Source organism: Petromyzon marinus, chromosome 7 (genome assembly GCF_048934315.1).
Source record: "Petromyzon marinus isolate PM22_M1 ecotype Great Lakes invasive population chromosome 7, UKy_Petmar_22M1.pri1.0, whole genome shotgun sequence".
NCBI lineage: Eukaryota > Metazoa > Chordata > Hyperoartia > Petromyzontiformes > Petromyzontidae > Petromyzon > Petromyzon marinus.
The window spans coordinates 10,855,336-10,878,512 of record NC_133673.1 but is presented as its reverse complement, the minus strand read 5'-3'; the positions used below and the strand labels follow the sequence as shown (position 1 = coordinate 10,878,512).

The window sequence follows — 23,177 nt, the reverse complement described above, 5'->3', positions numbered from 1 at the left end:
CTGCCGTGGGGCAGAACAACCACTACCAAGCTTTCTAATAACAAAGTGGCCACTTCATTTAGGGTACACTCGGCATGTAAACAACTCATTTATATACCAACTGCAGACTACTCTGGTGACTGTCTTAGCAGTTGTGTGTATGTCTATTAATATTTTTTGCAACGTTACATAAAGTACTTAATCGAGAAAAGCCACATATCAACATTGCCACATTCTGGCAGACATAGCGCCAAAGTAACATGGGACCTCTCTTGCCAGTATCAAAATATAATCATAGGTTTTACACTTTGTGGCAATAAAACAGCTGTGTTAAGATGTTAATACACCAAACAAAAACCTTTAGAAAGGAATCATTCTGCATTAACCACACATACTTGTGGTGAACATGGTGTTTTAATATCTTAACACCTGTTTTATTGCTATAAAGAGTCAAATATATTCTTATATAGCGCCATAAGAATGGCATGAATATCATACACACTAATGATACGTCTCCAATAAAAATAGACGTTCGGTGAAACATCAATATAGGTAAGCATCCATAATAGAGGGTTTTTTTGGATGATATTGGTCGTGAAAGCCTACGTGTTAAATAGGTAAGCATATTTGAAAATTGGTAGTGGAAATTGGTTTAGAGGTGACATATGTAATTGAGTAAGGTTCAATTTTACTGCTCATATTGGTAAAAAAATATGTCCACATTGTTGGTTGGGTGCCAGTGTATTCATTGTCTGTGATCCACCTTTTCAACAGGGTCAGCATGTCTAGTACACCAAGAGTTCCGTGATGTGGTCCAGTGATGGCTGGGCTTGCATTTTTGCTAAGAAAAAAACAATTGTATTTGTGGAAACTCAATCAAAACGAACAGAAATAGAAAAAAACTTTTTCTCTGAGCTCAAGCATAGTTATTTTTCACCTAAAGTAAAGCCAGCAAATGGAAACACAAACAAATACACTAAACATGTATAGCTCGATTTACGAACTGTCGGTTTATGAAATTTTGCGTCAATGCAATTAACAAATTATGGACACTTTTCGATTAACGAAATCGAATTTCCGCATTAACGAAATTCACTACGGCACGCGATATCTAACCTATAAAAGGCATTTTTTGTCTGTCTGTCTGTCCGGCTGTTCATCTGTCCGTCTGCGTACGCTCGCTTGTGGGGGATTTGGCTCTTGGGCCGCGGGGTTCGCGTAGAAAAAAATTTGCCGGGCGACACGCCCCGGGCCCCGCGGTGGGAATAGGCTATTTCGTTTTCCCATCCCTAAACTTTAAAGTGGTTTAATTAACGATTGAGCGACATTCCTATTTATTTATTTACTTACTTTCGCCACGCAGCTCACTGCTGCGCATGCGTGAAACGCCGACACGAGTTGCCCCTGGCAACGCACTCATGCCGGAGGGTGGGGGCCATTTCTCATTCGCGTTCAAAATGCAAAAAAATTACACGCAACGCTGAGGTAAATTAATCAAATTGTCAAGTCCTCTTCTCTCCCCCTCCACCCCAATGTGTGCACTTACTATTATAGGGTCGGTAGATACTAAACTTATAGCGATTAAATAGGATTATTGTAGCGCGAGGGGGGGGGGAAGGGTAGCGGCCCAGCCCACAGCCTCGGCCGGCCGGGCAATCTAGGCGAGTCCGGAGGCTCTGTATGGGACTAGGCCTCATCACGGCAATCTGTCAGGTGAGTACTTTGTGCTATAGAGTTGATATATACTGCTACTAGCGGGAAAATATATATTTTAAAACGTCTGAAAACTTACAAACATAACATACAAATTAAAAGATAACTCATTAATTTAAAATAAAATAAAACCCGAGCGCGCCAAAAAATCGATTCTTTAAATCGCGCAAAGGAATCGAAGGTTGTAGATAACTTTAGAATCATCTAGAAGCGACGACGCGCAACAGAAACATCCTATTTCTAATAAAAAAAATAAAAATAAAACATAATAAAATAAAATGACATTGACTTCTCCAAGACGGAAGTTCTCTGCAAGCCATTTGGCTACCATGAGAGATTCGTTCATGAAGCCATCCACATATACAAACAGAGACAATTTCAACCGAGAAGATGGATTCTGGCTTAGTAACCATTGGACAGATGTTATAAACCATTTCGGTTCTTAATTGATTGTATTTCACGGTGACCTTCAGACCGCAGTCCATTCGCAGGCACTGCCTCTTAATACCTTTCACACGACGGTCAATGGTATGGCTTATAGCATGTTGTATAATAACAAATAGTATAACATAATGTTTAACATAATTCATGGGGCAATATATAGTATCGTAATTGTATAGTGAATATACAGCAATGTGGTATACAGTAGGGTTGATAGAATAAGACAGTGTAATATAATATTTTATAGTCTAAAGTATAGGGCATTGTAGAGTAACGCATTGTATAATTCAAAGGTGGAATTTGTCTATGGAAATTATATTATACCATGTAGTTTAGATTGAAAGGTATAATATTGTATTGTATAGTAGTCCAGTTTATAGCACAGTTATAACGCAACACAGGACAGAGCACCGTGGCGGTTTTGTTGTATCCCTTTTATACCCCCCCTCCTCCGTTCCAAAGCTTGTCCCTATTCATATGTTAATTACTCCCACACAGCTTAAAAGACACTGCACTTGCTTGGCAGTGCTCACTCAAGCGCTGTCTTCTGGACAGTTCTGTTTCTTCACCTGAAGAAGGCTACTTGTGTTGTGGCCGAAACGTCGTGAGAATTTTATTTTATTATGTTTCATTTTTATTATTTTATTTCCATTCTACGTGACTTTACCGAAAGAACCAAGAAAATGAATCCCTGCAGTCACGAAAGCTTTAAATCGAAAACCTATTTCTAGATTTGAAGCTTTCATGACTGCTTTTCAGGCCGCTTGTGTTGTGGCCGAAACGTCGTGAGAATATTATTGTGTTATTTTATTTCATCAATTTATTATTTTATTCTCATTCTACGTGACTTTACCGAAAGAACCAAAGAATATCAGGTCGTTGTTTCTGTATGGTGGGAGAAACAGCTTGGCGGATGGTACGGTCAGAGTATCCGTTCATCTTGAGGGCCAGATGTACATGTTTTAATTCACTGGCCAGGTGGTGTTGGTCAGAAATGCAATGAGCCCTATGGTATAATATTTTAATGAGAGAGTCCTTTTGAGTCGGGTAATGGTGGAAATCAGGCTTCAAGTAGGAGTCTGTGTGGGTGGACTTCCTGTAAACAGAATGTCCCAAAGAGTCATCAGTCTTCTCAAACAGAACATCCAAGAATGGCAGCTTGCCATCTTTCTCCACTTCCATGGTGAATTTGATGGATGGGTGTCTGGAATTAATGTGGTCTAGGAAATCGTTCAATGCTGGGAGGCCATGTGGCCAAATGACGAAAGTGTCATCCTCATATCTCTTCCATAGGGAAGGGCGAAGGGTGGATGTCTGGATGGCGTATGATTCAAATTTCTCCATGAAAACATTGGCTATCACTGGTGGCAAGGGGGAGCCCATAGGGATACCCTCATTTTGTTTGTAGAAGGTACCATTCCAGGTAAAGTAAGTGTTGGTGAGGCAGTGCCTAACCAGCGCAGGGACATCAGGGTTCAGTCCATGTTGGACCAAGTCTTCAATTATTGGTATGGTGTCAGGTACTGGGACCTTGGTAAACAGAGAGACCACATCAAAGCTGACGAGGATATCGTAAGAAGACAGTACAATGTTCTTGACCATAGATACCAATTGGGTTGAGTTAAGTACTGCTGAGGTGGTCTTGCCAGTGAAGGGAAGCAGAGTGTCCGATAAAATACGGGCTAGTTTGTAGGTAGGAGAGTTGATCGTGGACACGATGGGTCGTATTGGGGTACCTTCTTTATGGATCTTGGGAAGATCATAGAATCTGGGAGGTCTTGCAGCCAAGGGTTTTAGGGAGGGAAGTTTGGATGATTCATGTGGGTTTTTATCGTTAGGCTGTTAGTAGTATTTTACCTATGTGACTTTACCGAAAAAAACAGAGTAAGAAACATCCTAGATAAACCAGCAAATCTGAAAAAAAAACGTATTACAACGCTGTGTGCTCAAATCCCAGTGTGATGCAAGTCAAACAATACCAACCATAAGATAGATTAACCATATGTTTTCTAAATCACCAAAAAAAATCTTCAAAAACAGTAACAGCAATCATAGGAACTGTGATTCTCATTTAACAATAAACGATATAAATAACATGTACGACCAAACTAGCAGCCATAGCTGGCAGCATGACACTCCCAGTATATGTGTGAGTGAGTCGGCGAATGATGAGTGAGTCAGCGTATTATGAGTGAGTGTATGATGAGTGAATGGGTCAGTGGTTGTGTGAGTGAGTGTATGATAATATAAGTTGGTTGCATGTCGGCAAGTATGCTAAACATTTCGAACAGACACACATATTCACAAATTTTCCTTTCATATATAAGATAGATAGAGTCGGCATGTACTACTGTAGTGAAAGCTGTAATCATAGCAGGAACCACTATAGTCGGTATGCACTGCTGTAGTCATAGCAGGATACCACGACAGTCAGCATGCACTGCTGTAGTCATAGCAGGATACCACCACAGTCAGCATGCAATGGTGTAGTCATAGCAGGATACCACCACAGTCAGCATGCAATGGTGTAGTCATAGCAGGATACCACCACAGTCAGCATGCAATGCTGTAGTCATAGCAGGATACCACCACAGTCAGCATGCAATGCTGTAGTCATAGTAGGTACCACCACAATATGCACTGCTGTTATCAAAGCAGGTACCACCACAGCAGTATGCAATGCTGTAGTGAAAGCAGGTACCACCACAATATGCACTGCTGTAATCATAGCAGGTACCACCACAGTCAGTATGCACTTATGCAATCATAGAAGGTACCACCACAATATTCACTGCTGTAATCATAGCAGGTGCCACCACAGCAGTTTCCACTGCTGTAATCATAGCAGGTACCACCACAGTCAGTATGCACTGCTGTAATAGCAGGTTCCACCACAGTCAGTTTGCACTGCTGTAGTGAAAGCAGGTACCACCACAGCAGTATGCACTGCTGTAATCATAGCAGGTACCACCACAGTCAGTATGCACAGCTGTAGTCAAAGGATACCACCACAGTCAGTATCCACTGCTGTAATCATAGCAGGTATCACCAGTCAGTATGCACTGCTGTAATGATAACACGTACCATCACAGTATGCACTGCTGTAGTAAAAGCAGGTTCCACCACAGTATCCACTGCTGTAATCATAGCAGGTATCACCAGTCATTATGCACTGCTGTAGTGATAGCACGCACCACCACAGCAGTTTCCACTGCTGTAGTGAAAGCAGGTACCACCACAGTCAGTATGCACTGCTGTAATCATAGCAGGTACCACCACAATTAGTATGCACTGCTGTAGTGATAGCAGGTACCACCACAATGAGTATGCACTGGTCTAGGGAAAGCATGTCCTACCAAAAGTAGGTATGTGCTGCTGTAGTCATAGCAGGATACCACCACAGTCAGCATGCACTGCTGTAGTCATAGCAGGATACCACCACAGTCAGCATGCAATGCTGTAGTCATAGCAGGTACCACCACAGTCAGCATGCAATGCTGTCGTGATAACAAGTACCGCCACAGTCAGTATGCACTGCTGTAATCATAGTGAGGGAAAAAAGTATTTGATCCCCTGCTGATTTTGTACGTTTGCCCACTGACAAAGAAATGATCAGTCTATAATTTTAATGGTAGGTTTATTTGAATAGTGAGAGACAGAATAACAACAAAAAAATCCAGAAAAACGCATGTCAAAATGTTATAAATTGATTTGCATTTTAATGAGGGAAATAACTATTTGACCCCTCTGCAAAACATGACTTAGTACTTGGTGGCAAAACCCTTGTTGGCAATTACAGAGGTCAGACGTTTCTTGTAGTTGGCCACCAGGTTTGCACACATCTCAGGAGGGATTTTGTCCCATTCCTCTTTGCAGATCTTCTCCAAGTCATCAAGGTTTCGAGGCTGACGTTTGGCAACTCGAACCTTCAGCTCCCTCCACAGATTTTCTATGGGATTAAGGTCTGGAGACTGGCTAGGCCACTCCAGGACCGTAATGTGCTTCTTCTTGAGCCACTCCTTTGTTGCCTTGGCCTTGTGTTTTGGGTCATTGTCATGCTGGAATACCTATCCACGACCCATTTTCAATGCCCTGGCTGAGGGAAGGAGGTTCTCACCCAAGATTTGACGGTACATGGCCCCGTCCATCGTCCCTTTGATGCGGTGAAGTTGTCCTGTCCCCTTAGCAGAAAAACACCCCCAAAGCATAATGTTTCCACCTCCATGTTTGACGGTGGGGATGGTGTTCTTGGGGTCATAGGCAGCATTCCTCCTCCTCCAAACACGTCGAGTTTAGTTGATGCCAAAAAGTTCCATTTTGGTCTTATCTGACCACAAAACTTTCACCCAGTTGTCCCCTGAATCATTCAGATGTTCATTGGCAAACTTCAGACGGGCATGTATATGTGCTTTCTTGAGCAGGGGGACCTTGCGGGCGCTGCAGGATTTCAGTCCTTCACGGCGTAGTGTGTTACCAATTGTTTTCTTGGTGACTATGGTCCCAACTGCCTTGAGATGCAAAGAAAAAACATACTATGATAATATATGCATTGTCCTTGAAACCGATTGGTCCACACCAAGGGACGGCTTTCTTTTGAACCTCGACCCAATTGGTGCTCGATAGTGCATTGTCTTTGAGCTGTGTGACGCCTTCTGGCCTCATGTGGTCAAGCACCAATTGGGTCAAGGCTCAAAAGACAGCTGTCTCTTGATGTGGACCAATCCGTTTCAAGGACAATGCATATATTATCATAGTATGTTTTTTGTTTGCATTTTGACTGCAGGTATTGTGGTTAATGCAGACATGAATCCTTGTTGCCAGAAAAAAGGGGAAAACCCCTATTATTACATTTTGGTACTGGCAAAGGAGGTCTAATGATGTAGATGCTCACCCCGAGCCCTCATTACTTTGATAGTGCATTGTCTTTGAGCTGTACACCTTCTGGCGTCATGTGGTCGAGCACCAATTGGGTCGAGGCTCAAAAGAAAGCCGTCCCTTGGTGTGGACCAATCAGTTTCAAGGACAATGCAAATATTATCACAGTATGTCTTTTGTTTGCATTTTGACTGCAGGTATTGTGGTTAATGCAGACATGAATCCTAGTAAAAAGGTTTCAGTTTTGTTGCCAGAAAAAAAGTGGAAAACCCCTATTATTACATTTTGGTACTGGCAAAGGAGATCTAATGATGCCTTGAGATCATTGACAAGATCCTCTCGTGTAGTTCTGGGCTGATTCCTCACCGTTCTCATGATCATTGCAACTCCACGAGGTGAGATCTTGCATGGAGCCCCAGGCCGAGGGAGATTGACAGTTCTTTTGTGTTTCTTCCATTTGCGAATAATCGCACCAACTGTTGTCACCTTCTCACCAAGCTGCTTTGCAATGGTCTTGTAGCCCATTCCAGCCTTGTGTAGGTCTACAATATTGTCCCTGACATCCTTGGAAAGCTCTTTGGTCTTGGCCATGGTGGAGAGTTTGGAATCTGATTGATTGCTTCTGTGGACAGGTGTCTTTTATACAGGTAACAAGCTGAGATTAGGAGTACTCCCTTTAAGAGTATGCTCCTAATCTCAGCTCGTTACCTGTATAAAAGACACCTGGGAGCCAGAAATCTTTCTGATTGAGAGGGGGTCAAAAACATATTTCCCTCATTAAAATGCAAATCAATTTATAACATTTTTGACATGCGTTTTTCTGGATTTTGTTGTTATTCTGTCTCTCACTGTTCAAATAAACCTACCATTAAAATTATAGATTGATCATTTGTCAGTGGGCAAACGTACAAAATCATCAGGGGATCAAATACTTTTTGGTTCCAGCTTATTCACACTTTCCCCCCTCTGTGCGGGGGTTGGTCAGTGAAATTATTTTTATTCGGGTTAATTTGTGTGCATCTGGACATAGTTACAGGTCACATAAGTTTATTTATTATTATTAGTTTATATTTTTTTACACTTTCGCTCGCGGCTAATTAAAAAAGACAAAATGGCGGCACATGCTTATCGTGCTTATTTTATTATTTATAAACGGGTGGCTTGTATTTATTATTTTAAATAGAAACTTAACAATAAATTCAGCTTGTTTTAAGAAAATGTTTAATGTGTTTAAATCCAAGTGTGCGTGTTTGTTCGTCCATGTGTTACGGCACTGCACAACGAACCTGGCGTGCCAAGTTCCATTCCCACTCACGGCCAACACCGATGATGATTCTCTGAAACGCACCTGAGCCTCCCCTAGGTCGACTCAGCCTCAAATTAGTTACCTCGTGCGGTGTGTAAACAGCCACTGGGGGAGACAAAGGCGGCCGGGCGTGGTGCTGGCAGCGTGCCTTTTACTTTTTTTCTTTGGTACTTTCCCTAAAGTCACGTAGATTGACAATTTATAATATAAACGAAAATGTGAGTAAAAATTTAATTCTTACTAATATTATACAAATATTAAACTACCAAAAAATCCACTTATGTAGACTGCAGCCTGCTTCTTTATCGGAGTTAGTGTACTGGCAGTCTAGAATGTGGACTGTTGCCTGCTTATTAAGGTGAGTGTACTGGCAGTCTATAATGTAGACTAGAAATTGTTATTAAGCTAGGTGAGTGTACTGGCAGTCTAGAATGTAGATTTATTCTTCATTCTTTCTGAAATGGATTTAACGTGTTTGGTTTGCTAAGGTCACGCTCATTATTTATATGTAGTACTGCAATGGTGATTTTAATGTTATAGTGCTAAATAAATACTACTTTTTTTATAGTTAATTAAATTTGGTGCTTCATTGTGTTATATTGTTGGAAAATCAACCATTGCAAATTTCCCATACTGCAGCTTTTAATTTCACATTGAGCTGATGGAGCGAGCACAATGTTTTTTTTCGTAGACATTGTTTGCATTGCATTCACATGTAAGAAAGATTTTGTGGCTTTTTATCTTTATTATCATTTTTATTATTTGCCTCATTGATGTTATATTAGTATTTTTGGATTCTAGTATCTTGCATTATTTAATTCTTTGATTTTTACAGTATTATCACAGTGGCTGACTTGAATACGGTATGAAATACTCTACATATTTATATTATTTATTTTGGTTAAATGTTACATATTTCAGATATTTTTAATTTAATGTTAAATCTTTCAAATATAAGTTTAATGTGCATTGGATATGATACATTCCGGTGGACACTGTACAGGTAAGACAGATTTACAGCTCCCTAAAAACACATAATTGTTTATTTTAATAAATAGTCTTTCTGTTTTATATTAACTGCTAGGGATTAAACCTCGTTTCATGATACTAAATGTATTCACAGCTTTATAGGTTAGATACACTTTTTCTAATTTGATTAATATTGTTAATCGGACATCTTTCTCTAATATTAACACTTCCACTCCATCCCGTCAATACAGGAATTGAGCCGTGACGTGATGTTCATTCCGTTTGATTGCTGTGCATCTACACATCTTTACAGGTAAGAAAACTTATTTTATTACGAGTTTGTTTTTATTTGTTTAATCCTTTTGCTCGCGACAAAATATCTTTGACGTCCTTTTTTTACTTATTAATGATTGCTTTTAATATTCTTGGTTCTTTCGGTAAAGTCACGTGAATTTACCGAAAGAACCAAGAATATGAATCCCTGCAGTCACGAAAGCTTTAAATCAAAAAGATTGCTTTTAACTTGTTGGGTTTGCTTGGTTCATGCCAATTTTTTCAATATAGTACTGCTAAGGTGATTTAAACATTTTAGTGGTTCGATAGTTGATTACATTTAGTCTTTGAAAATACTCTACATGTTTCTATAATATAGTTTTGCTAAATGTTACATATTTTAGACGTTTGTTTCATTTGACATCTTTCAGATGTAATGTTGAATGTGTATTGCATGTGATTAGCAGGTCTTATCATTATTGAGAATTCAGGTGGACACTACAGTCAACACACAGATGTACAGCTCCTTTAAAACATAGATAACTATTACTTTCTATTTTTTCATTAATGCTATTTTTATATTAACTGACAGGGATTAAGCAATGTTATTTATCTGATGATTGTTTAATGATAGTAAATATATTCAGAGTTAAGAGCTTGATATTTAAGCACGCTTTTAATAATTTAAGACACAAATTGTTTCCGTTATGGTTCTAGGATATTTGCACTCTATCCCGTCAGTCCAGTGGTTAAACAGTGCGGTGATGTAAATTGGCCTTGATTGCAGTACATCTGCAAATCATTTCAGATGCACGAATTCTCCTCTGAAGAACGCTTGGAAATAAAGATCACAGGAGGAGAGAGATAGGCCATGGCCAGTTACGAGCTTGCTGCGTGGTGACGGGAGTGAGGTTTTCCTTCGCGGAAAAAATACAAAAAAGAAAAAAAATCAAGCCTCTCCAAGAGAAAAAAAAACACACAAAGAGAGTGCCGCTGTGCCACGCAAAACAAACACTGCAGGACCAGCAACTTTCTCAAACAAACAACGAAGGCACTTCAGTAGCACAGGCTGAGGAAACTGAAGAGCAGCGTGCACTAAAACAAGCTACTGACTGCACAGCCACTGCAGCAGTCCTAGTTGAGGTCAATCTTGAACAGTGCACATCTCGACAAGCCAGAAACCGCACAAGCATTGCAGCAGCACAGGTTGATAAAAACCCTGAACATCGTTCATCTCGACAAGCTAGGGAGCGCACATCCACTGCAGCAGCACAGGTTGATAAAAACCCTGAACATCGTGCATCTCGACCAGCTAGGGAGCGCACATCCACTGCAGCAGCACGGGTTGAGAAAAACCCTGAACATCGTGCTTCTCGACAAGCCAGGGACCGCACAGTCACCCGCAGCAGCACGGGTTGAGAAAAACCCTGAACATCGTGCATCTCGCCAAACAACGGACCGCACATCCACTGCAGCAGCACGGGTTGAAGAAAACCCTGAACATCGTGCTTCTCGACAAGCCAGGGACCGCACAGTCACCGCAGCAGCACGGGTTGAAGAAAACCCTGAACATTGTGCTTCTCGACAAGCCAGGGACCGCACAGTCACCGCAGCAGCACGGGCTGAGGAAAACCCTGAACATCCTGCATTTCGCCAAACAACGGACCGCACAGCCCCTGCGGCAGCACGGGCTGACGAAGCACAACATCACCAAATGGCGCGCATAACACAAGTCCGCCATGCTGCTGCATCTAGAACAAGAGCAAATAACCCGGAATGAAACAGAGCAGCTTTTATTTACCAACCAGATATCGATTATCAATCGATGGCCATATTAGGCTATATGTCGATTATACTCTTTGGTTCTATTGGGTAAAGTCACGTAGGTGAAAATAAAATAACAAAAAATCACGACGTTTCGGCCACAACACAAGCGGCCTTCATCAGGTGAAGGGACGAGACTGTCGTGAGGACAGCGCTGGAGTGGAAGAAGCCACGCTTAGATCACGACCTTTAAGCTGTGTGAGAAGAAAAAGACCAAGCGCCTTGACAAAGGAATTAGCATATCATTTAGCATTGAAATGGCTCATTGAAATAGCTAAGTTAAAGTATACACATCCGCAGAGGTACCCCTTGACAAAAGAATTAGCGCTGGAGTGGAAGAAGCCACGCTTAGATCACGACCTTTAAGCTGTGTGAGAAGAAAAAAAACAAGCGCCTTGACAAAGGAATTAGCATATAATTTAGCATTGAAATGGCTCATTGAAATAGCTAAGTTAAAGTATACACATCCGCAGAGGTACCCCTTGACAAAGGAATTAGCATCGAATTTAGCATTGAAATAGCTGAGTGATTAGCTTGTAACTGGTCACAGAAATAGCTGTGTTAAAGTTAGAGCATATACATTCACCGAGGCACCTAGTACTCATCAAACAGGATAATTTAGCGAAACACAACCACGCTCAGACATCGGACCTGTGTGCGAGCAAACAAGGTGTTCTGACAAAGAAATTAGCATAAAAATTAGCATTTGATTGGCGGATTTTAGGAAAGAGGTGGTGTACGTGCCGGTGGACTTGCAGTCTGGCGCGGGGGGGGGGGGGGAAGGGGGGAGGGGGAGTTTACCTATTGATGGTGTGAAAAGGGGGAATTTATAAGAGCTGCGAAAGTTTGGGGTACCACTACTTGAAAAATATACTGTACCATTGAAATTAGTTTAATGTTTAGTTCGTCCAATAGTTGCTTAATTTGAAACCATCCTCTCGGTTGAAATTGTGTCCGTGCTTGTAGATCTGAATTGCTTCATGAACAAATCTCTGATAAAAGCCCGTGGGTTTGCAAAGAACCTTGGTATCGGAGAAAATTATATCGTGATCCCCCACAGCGTTGTAACAGTGATCAGCCACGGCAGAAGAATTCGTTTTGCCGTGTTTCAAATCTGATTTGTGCTCGCGAATTCGGTCAGAGACATGTCGCTTTGTCTCACCGATGTAGCAATCACCGCAGGTACAACTCAATTTGTAAACCCCGGGGTACTGTAAATCAATTCTAAACAAACACAAGATCCAGGTCCGGTTCAATACAGTACACAAAATTCGTGATCTGATCCCATCCGTGAAGGATGTCATTCCTGATTTACAGTACCCCGGGATTTACAAATTGAGTTGTACCTGCGGTGATTGCTACATTGGTGAGTTAAAGCGACATGTCTCTGACCGAATTCGCGAGCACAAATCAGATTTGAAACATGGCAAAACGAATTCTTCTGCCATGGCTGATCACTGTTACAACGCTGTGGGGGATCACGATATAGTTTTCTCCGATACCAAGGTTCTTTGCAAACCCACGGGCTTTTATCAGAGATTTGTTCATGAAGCAATTCAGATCTACAAGCACAGACACAATTTCAACCGAGAGGATGGTTTCAAATTAAGCAACCATTGGAAAGATGTTCTAAATCGAACTAAACATTAAACTAATTTCAATGGTACAGTATATTTTTCAAGTAGTGGTACCCCAAACTTTCGCAGCTCTTATAAATTCCCCCTTTTCACACCATCAATAGGTAAACTCCCCCTTCCCCCCCCCCGCGCCAGACTGCAAGTCCACTGGCACGTATACTACCTCTTTCCTAAAATCCGCCAATCAAATGCTAATTTTTATGCTAATTTCTTTGTCAGAACACCTTGTTTGCTCGCACACAGGTCCGATGTCTGAGCGTGGTTGTGTTTCGCTAAATTCTCCTGTTTGATGAGTACTAGGTGCCTCGGTGAATGTATATGCTCTAACTTTAACACAGCTATTTCTGTAACCAGTTACAAGCTAATCACTCAGATATTTCAATGCTAAATTCGATGCTAATTCCTTTGTCAAGGGGTACCTCTGCGGATGTGTATACTTTAACTTAGCTATTTCAATGAGCCATTTCAATGCTAAATTATATGCTAATTCCTTTGTCAAGGCGCTTGGTCTTTTTCTTCTCACACAGCTTAAAGGTCGTGATCTAAGCGTTGCTTCTTCCACTCCAGCGCTAATTCCTTTGTCAAGGGGTACCTCTGCGGATGTGTATACTTTAACTTAACTATTTCAATGAGCCATTTCAATGCTAAATTATATGCTAATTCCTTTGTCAAGGCGCTTGGTCTTTTTCTTCTCACACAGCTTAAAGGTCGTGATCTAAGTGTGGCTTCTTCCACTCCAGCGCTGTCCTCCAGACAGTCTCGTCCCTTCACCTGATGAAGGCCGCATGTGTTGTGGCCGAAACGTCGTGATTTTTTGTTATTTTTTGTTATTTTATTTTAACCTACTTGACTTTACCCAATAGAACCAAAGAGTATGGATCCTAGCAGTCACAAAAGCTTTAAATCTAGAATTGTATGTCGATTACTTGCGCAGATTGCGGTGCAAAAAAATGAAAAGCAGAGTCCAAGGGAATGTGCTGCAGTGATGGCAAAGTAAAACTTGGCCTTGTGCAGACGCCCCCTGAGCCACTTAAATCCTTAGTCTTGGGACAAACCCCTGAGTCTAAACACTTTCTCACCAACATCAGGAAGTACAATTCCTGCTTTCAAATGACTTCTTTTGGTGCGACTAAGGAGATAGTGGAGCCAGGTTTTATGCCACATTCAAGGTTCAGGGACAAGTCTATCATCGAATCGGATCCATTCAGCCACTGACTGGCAAAGAACCAAAGTTTCTGCAGATATACTTCATGGGAGATGACGGTCAGCAAGGCAACCAGCGCTGCAGCAATATTCCTGGTGCAAGACTCGAAATTGTCCTCTCACTCCAAGGGATGCTCAGCCAACACAATTGATTGATTTCAGGTTTCAAACATGCAGCACAACAAGTCACCTCACGTGATTATCAGGTTGTCATCAGTGCATCCAAGGTGCCAATTGGGGAGCATGCACGGAGGTCCAATGCCCCAACTTGTGGTGAGGTTGCTGTTATTATGGTGGGTGAGGAACATGGTAATAGAAACATTGTGCTTCGATACCAAGACAACACCATCAAGCGAATTCCGGAGACAAACAGAGCATATGATGCCCTACAATACCCCATTATTCTCTGGCAAGGACAAGATGGCTACCACGTCCAGATACCTCAAATTATCAAAGCTACAGGACTAAGTCATCCTCACAAAACTGTTTCCTCTAAAAACTTCTATTCCTTCATGATAATGCACAAAGAAGGAGGGAACCACATACTAAGGTGCGCCAACCTCTTTCACCAGTATGTTGTCGATGAGTATGCCAAAATTGAGAGTGAACGCCTTCTTTACATTCGACTCAATCAAACACGCCTGCGTGTTGAACAGTATGCTCATCTCAGGGATGCTATCAATGCTGACGGAGATGCAAACGCTCAGAATTTGGGGAGATTAGTTATTTTGCCTTCATCCTTCACAGGTGGACCAAGATACATGCACGAGAGGACTCAAGATGCCATGACCTACATCAGGCAATATGGCAGGCCCGATCTCTTCATCACCTTCACTTGCAATCCAAAATGGAAGGAGATCCAGGTTGAGCTTTATCAAAACCAAAAGCCAACAGAGAGACATGACATCATTGCAAGGGTGTTTAAACTCAAAGTGTATGCACTCATGAGGCTTTTCACGAGAAAGGAAGGCGGCGTCTTTGGGAAGACAAGATGTAACTTGCACACCATTGAGTGCCAAAAACGTGGTCTTCCTCATGCTCACATATTGCTATGGATGAGGGAAAAAATACATGCAAGTGACATAGACACTTTTATCAGTGCCGAGCTACCAAACCCCGATCAAGACCCTGCCCTCTTTGATGTTGTCTGCAAGCAAATGGTCCATGGCCCATGTGGGGAGTTCAATCCTAATTCGCCATGTATGCAAGACCGCAAGTGTACCAAAAAGTATCCCAGACTTTTCCTTAAAGACACTCAGGCAGGCCATGATGGCTATCCTCTATATTGTCGCAGAAATACTGACGACGGTGGATTTGAAACTACGCTCAGACCTGGCACAAACTCTGAAATGAAGATTGACAACCAGTGGATCGTTCTGTACTGCCCTCTTCTGTGCAAGATCTTCGAGGTGCACATTAACGTTGAATTCTACAATTCTGTGAAAGCCACCAATCGCATTTACACTGACCTCTGCTGCTGTAACGTCTTCTAACGTGAAACAAATTATTTTCAGAACTAGCTTAGCTCTTATCTCAGAGAAAATTAGACTTATACGCACTGAACTAAATCAGTTAGACAAGACACTCTACAAATCACACTTATCATTGACGTCAACAATGTCTACATCGGATTGGGAACATGTAGACAATATGACTGCCTCTTCAGCTGCCACTATGTCGACCAAATGTAAGGATAACCTGATTTCCAAATTTAACCTCCTCTCAAACAAAAGACCGGACCCACACACCAAAAAGCTAGACAGTTTAACACGTAGGCTTTCGCGACCAATATTATTCATAAGAAAGGTTTTTGGGTTAGATCGCGTTGTTTATAAATGTGTCGTAACCCTCCACTACCCGACACGGCCAATCAGCAAAAAAGTGTCACGTAGTAGTGAACTAATTGTCTTTTGTCAACGTGACACTTTTTTTGCTGATTGGCCGTGTCGGGTGGTGGAGGGTTACGATACATTTATAAACAACGCGATCTAACCCAAAAACTTTTATTATGAAAAAGCTAGACGTTAACAAAGTCGTAATTAATCGCACTAACAGTTCTATTTCCGATGGTCTGAAATCCGTTTTAGCTAAAAGGCTAAACTTTGCAGTCACACCTAAGCACATACCAGTTAATGATATCATTGCCCAAGTAGACGTGGCTCTCAAAGGCCTGGGTCACATCACTGCAGACGTAGCAAGATCTGAAATTGCTGCAACCCTCAAAAACGCTAAGATGCCAGCTAGCAACCTCAGCAAAGATGAGCGTTTTGAATTATATAAATTAAAAAAGAGAGATGACATTGTAATCCTCTCAGCCGACAAGGGCAATGCCACTGTCATCATGGATAAAATAGAATATAACAACAAAATTCAAGAATTACTCAACGATGGCAGCTATACACAAATAAAAAGAGATCCCACCAACAGCCTCGTCATAAAAACCAACAAAATCATTTCTGATTCAACCGCATTAATTGATCAAACCAAACAGTTCTCGTTGAAACCTTCTGCTGCCAGGCCACCAAAATTATATGGCTTACCAAAAATACATAAAGTAGATACACCCCTTCGTCCCATCGTCTCTACTATCAACTCCCTCACCTACAAACTGGCTCGTTTTCTGTCTGAAATCCTGCAGCCTTTCACTGGAAAACCACCTCTGCGGTAGAAAATTATACTCACCTGGTATCGACAATCAAGGGTATTTCCCTGTCCCCAGACGACCTGCTTGTCAGTTTTGATGTAGTTTCCTCATTCACAAAAGTTCCTGTACCTGACACCATCGCAATCATTGAAGACTTGGTTCATCAAGGACTAAACACTGAGGTACCCCCCTTGGTAAGACACTGCTTAACCAATACATACTTCACTTGGAATGGAACTTTCTACAAACAAACTGAGGGCACCCAATGGGCTCCCCCCTATCTCCGGTTGTAGCCAACATTTTCATGGAGAAATTTGAGACTGACGCCATCCAGACTGCCACTCTGCGCCCAACCTTATGGAAGAGGTACATGGATAACACTTTTGTCATCTGGCCACATGGCCAGCCTGCTCTAGACCAATTCTTCGACCACATCAATTCCATACACCCAGGGCTCAGATTTACCATGGAAGTCGAAAAAGATGGCAAGCTACCTTTTTTGGATGTCCTAATTTAAAAAAAGAGACCTGATGGTTCAATGAGCCACTCTGTCTACAGGAAAGCTACCCATACGGATGCTTACCTGAAACCGGATTCCCACCACCATCCATCCCAGAAGAATTCCCTCATCAAGACTCTGCACCATAGAGCCCAATGCATATCCGACCAGGAACATATAGCCAGTGAACTCAAGCACGTACACCAAGCTCTTAAGGCTAATGGTTATTCCAACTACACAATCTGCAAAGCTATCACTCCAACCATGAAGAAGTACCCTCTTGAGGAGCCTTTTAAAACCATCACTTTACCCTACATTGTGGGGATGACAAAAAAGATCTCCAAAATCTTGAATAAACACAAGATCCAGGTCCGATTCAACACAATTACATAAAATCCGTGATCTGGTTCCGTCTGTAAAATATGTGATTCTGGACATACAGTACCCTGGCGTCTACAAACTAAGTTGCCTCTGTGGTAGTAGTTACATTGGAGAAACCAAACGACATGTCTCGGACTGCATTCGTGAACACAAAGCAGACCTGAAACACAGTAGGACCAACACCTCGGCCGTGGCAGATCACTGTTATACTTCAGTAGGTTCACATTACATTGACTTCTCCAAGACAGAGGTTCTTTGCAAGCCATCTGGCTACCATGAGAGATTCGTTCATGAGGCTATCCATATATACAAACACAGAGACAATTTCAACTGAGAAGATGGATTCTGGCTTAGCAATCATTGGAAGGATTTGATAAACCATTTCAGGTCTTAATTGATTGATCACGCTTAAGGTGGCTTTCAGACCCCATCCATTATTTTTCGTCTCCCCCCTCCTCTTTTCCGAACATAGATGGACTCGTCCATCTGAACAAACTGTCAAATCTCTCTCCGTGGTGCTAACGTTAAAAATAACCGCCACTTTTTTCAAATTTTCTTGTTGTGGTTTTCACACCTGATGATGGTTGCTTGTGTTGCAGTCGAAACGTCGTGAGAATTTTATTGTTTTATACTTTTATTATTTTATTGTTTCCCTTCTACGTGACTTTACCGAAAGAACCAAGAATATGAATCCCTGCAGTCACGAAAGCTTTAAATCAAATGGTTAAGCCATGTTTGTTAAAAGTACAGAGTTAGCCTGATAACTTTAATCTCAATTGTTTTATGGTTATGGCGTTGATACATGGCGTTTTTTTCAGGAAGATTTTGCTGTTTTTTCTTGGATGTTTATGTCGCGCGTCGTCACTTTAAGATGTTCTTTGTTCTTGTTTTTGTTTGTTGCGGTTGCACCGGAGTCAAGATCTGCATGGCTCACAGGGCTATACCGAATGAAAGAAACTGAAAAAAGGCACTAAATAAATGTTAACTCCAATTAAATACATGTGTCTGTTTGTCTTCTTGAGTATGGCACTTTTGGAGAGCTGAATGTACATTTTCAGGTCTGCTGCCAACGAAAGGACTTCAGGAGAGAGCTTATGCAAGTCCTGTTATTCCTACATTGAAGAGACTGAGACCACACTCGCTTATTATGTGGTCCATCATTTGGGTTCACAGTTCCATTGCTTATTTAGTATTACAGTTTTTATTCTCCTAAACACGTTAAATTCATACACGTACTTTTTTACATACACTAAACTTTTGCGTGTCTGTGTATGTATATGTAAGGTTTTTAATAGTACTTCTAAAATATTTTTTGACCCGGGCAACGCCGGGTACTTACCGCTAGTGAGATCATAAAACGAAGCATCCGGGAGGCTGCGTTACCCATCCAGGATAGCATCACGGTGTCCCTGCAATGCAACAGTAACGGCACCACGTAATCTTTCCAGTCATTCCAACATGCAGATCTTTTGGTGAGTTCCCTGAAAAGGTTAATTATTTTAGTTTTAAGTTAATTATTATTCAATAGTATTAATATTTATGTTGTTTCTGATATAGGTGTATTTTTTTAGGTGAGCAGTAGAGTTGGAAGGATTGTCCGAAACACATCCCTTATTTTTCGTATTAAATTAATGGGAAAAGTCATTCCGGTTAACAAAATTTAGTTTTCCGCGTGTTTGTTTAATAAAACAATTACATGAACGGAAAACTAAAATATATTTTTAATTTACCATGTAAGGCCCACTGAGCTAAATTGCTCTTTTTCAGACGCGACCTGGCAACAAATGATAGCCCAATGAAGTGGCTTTCGTGTGGAAATATATAACAGCCAAATAATCTAAAAAGCATGTATCTAAATGTAGAGGAAAAAACACGTGACCGCGGTGAAAGCATGCAAACTCCAAATATACAGGCGTCAAGGGTTCGAGTCGAACCCACGACCTCCTGTATACCAGGCGAAGTAGTAACATCTCGCCATCATGGAGTCTCGCCACATGCTCTGATCATTCAAAGAGCCAAGTTTCCTGGATATATGTACTCTACAACAATGATTTTGCTTCATGTTGGACTGTCCAATTGTATGCGGTAACTATATATTTTTTGGGATAAGATGTATTAATTCTGAATATAACTAAACAACTGTGAGTTTCCTCATCTCCAGAAGTATTAGTTATTATTAATAATATTTTTTTTATTTGTTTCATTTTATTTTATGATTTTTCCACCTACGTGACTTTACTGAAAGAACCAAAGAGTATGGATTCCTGCAGTCACGAAAGCTTCAAATCAAGATTAGTTATTATTTTGCAAAACCTCCTGTAAAAAAAAAAAAAAACTTTTTACAATGTATTTGTTTTGGGGTGTGGAAAAAAACCCCACGTGAATTATGATATGGTAAAGCATCAATGCTCAGTAACAGTAGTTACAACAAATGATCCCCGATTAAAGATAAAAAATTACCGGCATATTTTTTCTCTCCGCCTGATGACGACCGCTTGTGTTGCAGATCAAAACGTCGTGAGTTTTTGCTTTTTATGAACATTTTTAATGTTATTATATTTTATTATTTTAATTATATTTTATTATTTTCTATCTACGTGACTTTACCGAAAGAACCAAAGAATATGGTTCAATTTGAATTCTGAAAACAAACGTGTTTTGTCAAGGTGCGTTTTCGACTCTGCTCCAGTAATTAAAGTGCACTTTCCATTCTGGTACACTCAATGCAACTCATTAAGGTGACAGACATCCCACTCGAAAAGCAGCTTGTTGTGTAATAATGTTTTACTGAGGATACTGAATATGTGGCAAGAAGCCATTTGAACACAATGGCCACCACTTGGCAAAACTAGTAATTAAATACGAACACTTTCAAGTAAACACTAGCCAGGTACATTCCAGACATTTTCATCCTTTATACTGTGTATTTTTCAGCCATTTTGGCGACTGTGTCATTCATGTTTATAATGTGATGTTCAGTACGATGTAAGGAGGCTCATACAATGGGATAGAGATTCCTTTTATACTTTTTTTATACTGAATAGACGGGCGGGGAGGGGGGGAATGATTGAATAATGCATTATTTTAGATTCTTCTTTGTTGTAATGGTTACCACACCGGGCTCACAATCCAGAGGTCACCGGTTTGATTTGACCTCCTCGGCACAGCAGTTGAAACAATGGGCGCATCTATAAAACACCTCTCAATTTGCACCGAATGGGTACATCACAGCTCGTCGATCGCAAGGTTTGTGTGTGATGGGGTAAAGTGTACTCCCTCCTCTTCCAAGATGCCTAGCCAGCATGGATGAGGAGGCCAAATGCCCTCTAAATAGGAAATATTGAGCTCTCTAATCATGGGAGGAACAAATATTTTCAGGGCTGCACCTTCACCTTTGAATAATATTTGCTCTTTCTTGGCAAAAATAACTTTCCTCTAGTAAAAATTAAACCTGCAATTTGTTATTGCGGATGTTATCCTCTAAAGTTAACCAGCAGTGTGCATATGCATACATACAAACATATGTGCATAAGATAACAACCACCGTTTACTCCTGTAAAAGTGATGACAAATACTTACTAAGTGTTGAGACATTAATAAAATAACTAAATAAATTATATTTAAAAGGGGAGACAACCCCATATGTAAAAACAGTTTCCTTTCATATATATAAATTGTTCATCTAAATAAGACGCAATCAATTCATGAACATTTTAGAGGACAACCAAGTACGTGATTATGCTCGAATTAGATCATGCTTTTTTCCCATGTATTGCAAATATGCCATCGATCAGATTTTATAAAAGAAAACAAATTGTTTCGTGAACTTGTACTTAAATGTGTTGTAATCATACATATTTTTAGTTCAATTCTGTAATCTAATTCATAACAAAATTTGACATTCCATTTTCAGAAGAGGTCACACTTAAAGGAGTACAAAAAACACTGCCCCTTGCAGGATGAAAACTCATTGGAGAACTGCCTGAGAGGACACGGGGAAGATAGCTACATCTTCAGCTACCTTGCAAGCTCAACATCATCACTCATCTGAACGACCCTGCACCTGCAATCCTTGAAACTCAAGCTCGTCACTTGGCTGAATGATCCGAGGCTCAACCTCGTCATTGTCTTGAGTAATCCTGCACTGGAGTTTTCATCCTTGTTTTGTTTTGCTAAGTATTAACCTCCAAATTTTTAATTACAAATTTGAATGCAAGACTTGTATCTGATCTTGTAGTTTCGCAAAATACTGTGGCAATACCTATTTCGTGGAGAGTATTTATTCGGTTTAAGAAATTGTGTATTCATAATAGCGGTTTTTGGGTTAGATCGTATAAATATATAAATGTGTCGTTAAAACCCGCCACCACCCGACAGAGCCAACTAGTAAGGGTTGTCACGTAAACAGAACATGCCAATTCGTTGTAATTACTGGCGAAACGTCGTATTCAGTTTGTAAATGTTGTGGCTTGGCTCTCCAACACACCGGCGTGCTGTACTAGTGACGAATTGGCCACGTTCTGTTTACATGACAACCCTTACTAGTTGGCTGAGTCGGGTGGTGGCGGGTTTTAACGACACATATATTTACGCGATCTAACCCAAAAACCTCTTATGAATGATATTGGTCGCGAAAGCCTACGTGTTAAAGTGTGTTTTGTGGGTTCAAATTAATCGTTTCTGATCAAAAGGCAAAATCTTGACTGAGCACCTTGTGTCTGATTGCAGACTGGCTGGATTGTCTGCACGATACGGCTACTCGGGAGAAATCTTCGGTCAAGACGTGGCTTTTTCTTTCTTGGGGTGGACTAATCGGACTGACTTGACAAAGTGGCAAGGGCTGAGTAAATATCTAACCAGGATAATAAAATCACGGCCTTCTTATTGCAAGCCAAACACTTTACCACTGCGCCAACCGGCTGGAGTAAGTCGGCTTGGGTAAGACACGAACGGGATAATTGCCAATGGAAGAGACTGGTTTGTTTATAAATAAACCGACCTTTTTGCTCAGGTGATATTCCTGTACAGCATTGAATGCTATCTTTACCAATTTATGTACGCATTATGTAAATGTATTGCTATATCTCAGAATAATATGCACAACAAAACACAATTGTTTATAATTGTGATAATCATTATAATTTAGTTGAGTATCAAAGTGCACTGAGCTGGAAAATATTCACGAGTACAGTGGAGAAAGTTATACTTGCTTTAAGCTTGACACTTTAATAATGGTGTTCATTGCCCAAGTGCGAAATCTTTCACACCGAGAGCAATTCAATGTACAACAATACGCACTGCAAATTAAGTGGTTGTTTTTTTTTTACACGGAAACACAGAAAGAGGAATACTGTGTGTGGATTGGAGAACATGCGCAGATTAATGGTAGCATTCATACTTTATTATTGTTTCTTTTGGTAAAGTCACGTTGAA

General features: G+C 40.8%; 1 long non-coding RNA gene across 2 annotated transcripts; it reads left to right on the top strand.

Annotated features, from left to right (window-relative positions):
• Positions 1-787: 787 nt before the first annotated feature.
• On the top strand, positions 788-22,759 carry LOC142924027 (uncharacterized). 2 transcript variants are annotated; one of them, XR_012941167.1, is made up of 4 exons: positions 788-1,464; positions 9,535-9,596; positions 21,703-21,877; positions 22,473-22,759. It is a non-coding gene; the product is annotated as an uncharacterized LOC142924027 (long non-coding RNA). The 2 variants fall into 2 exon arrangements; XR_012941166.1 differs by having other exon boundaries at positions 788-1,692.
• Positions 22,760-23,177: the final 418 nt, after the last annotated feature.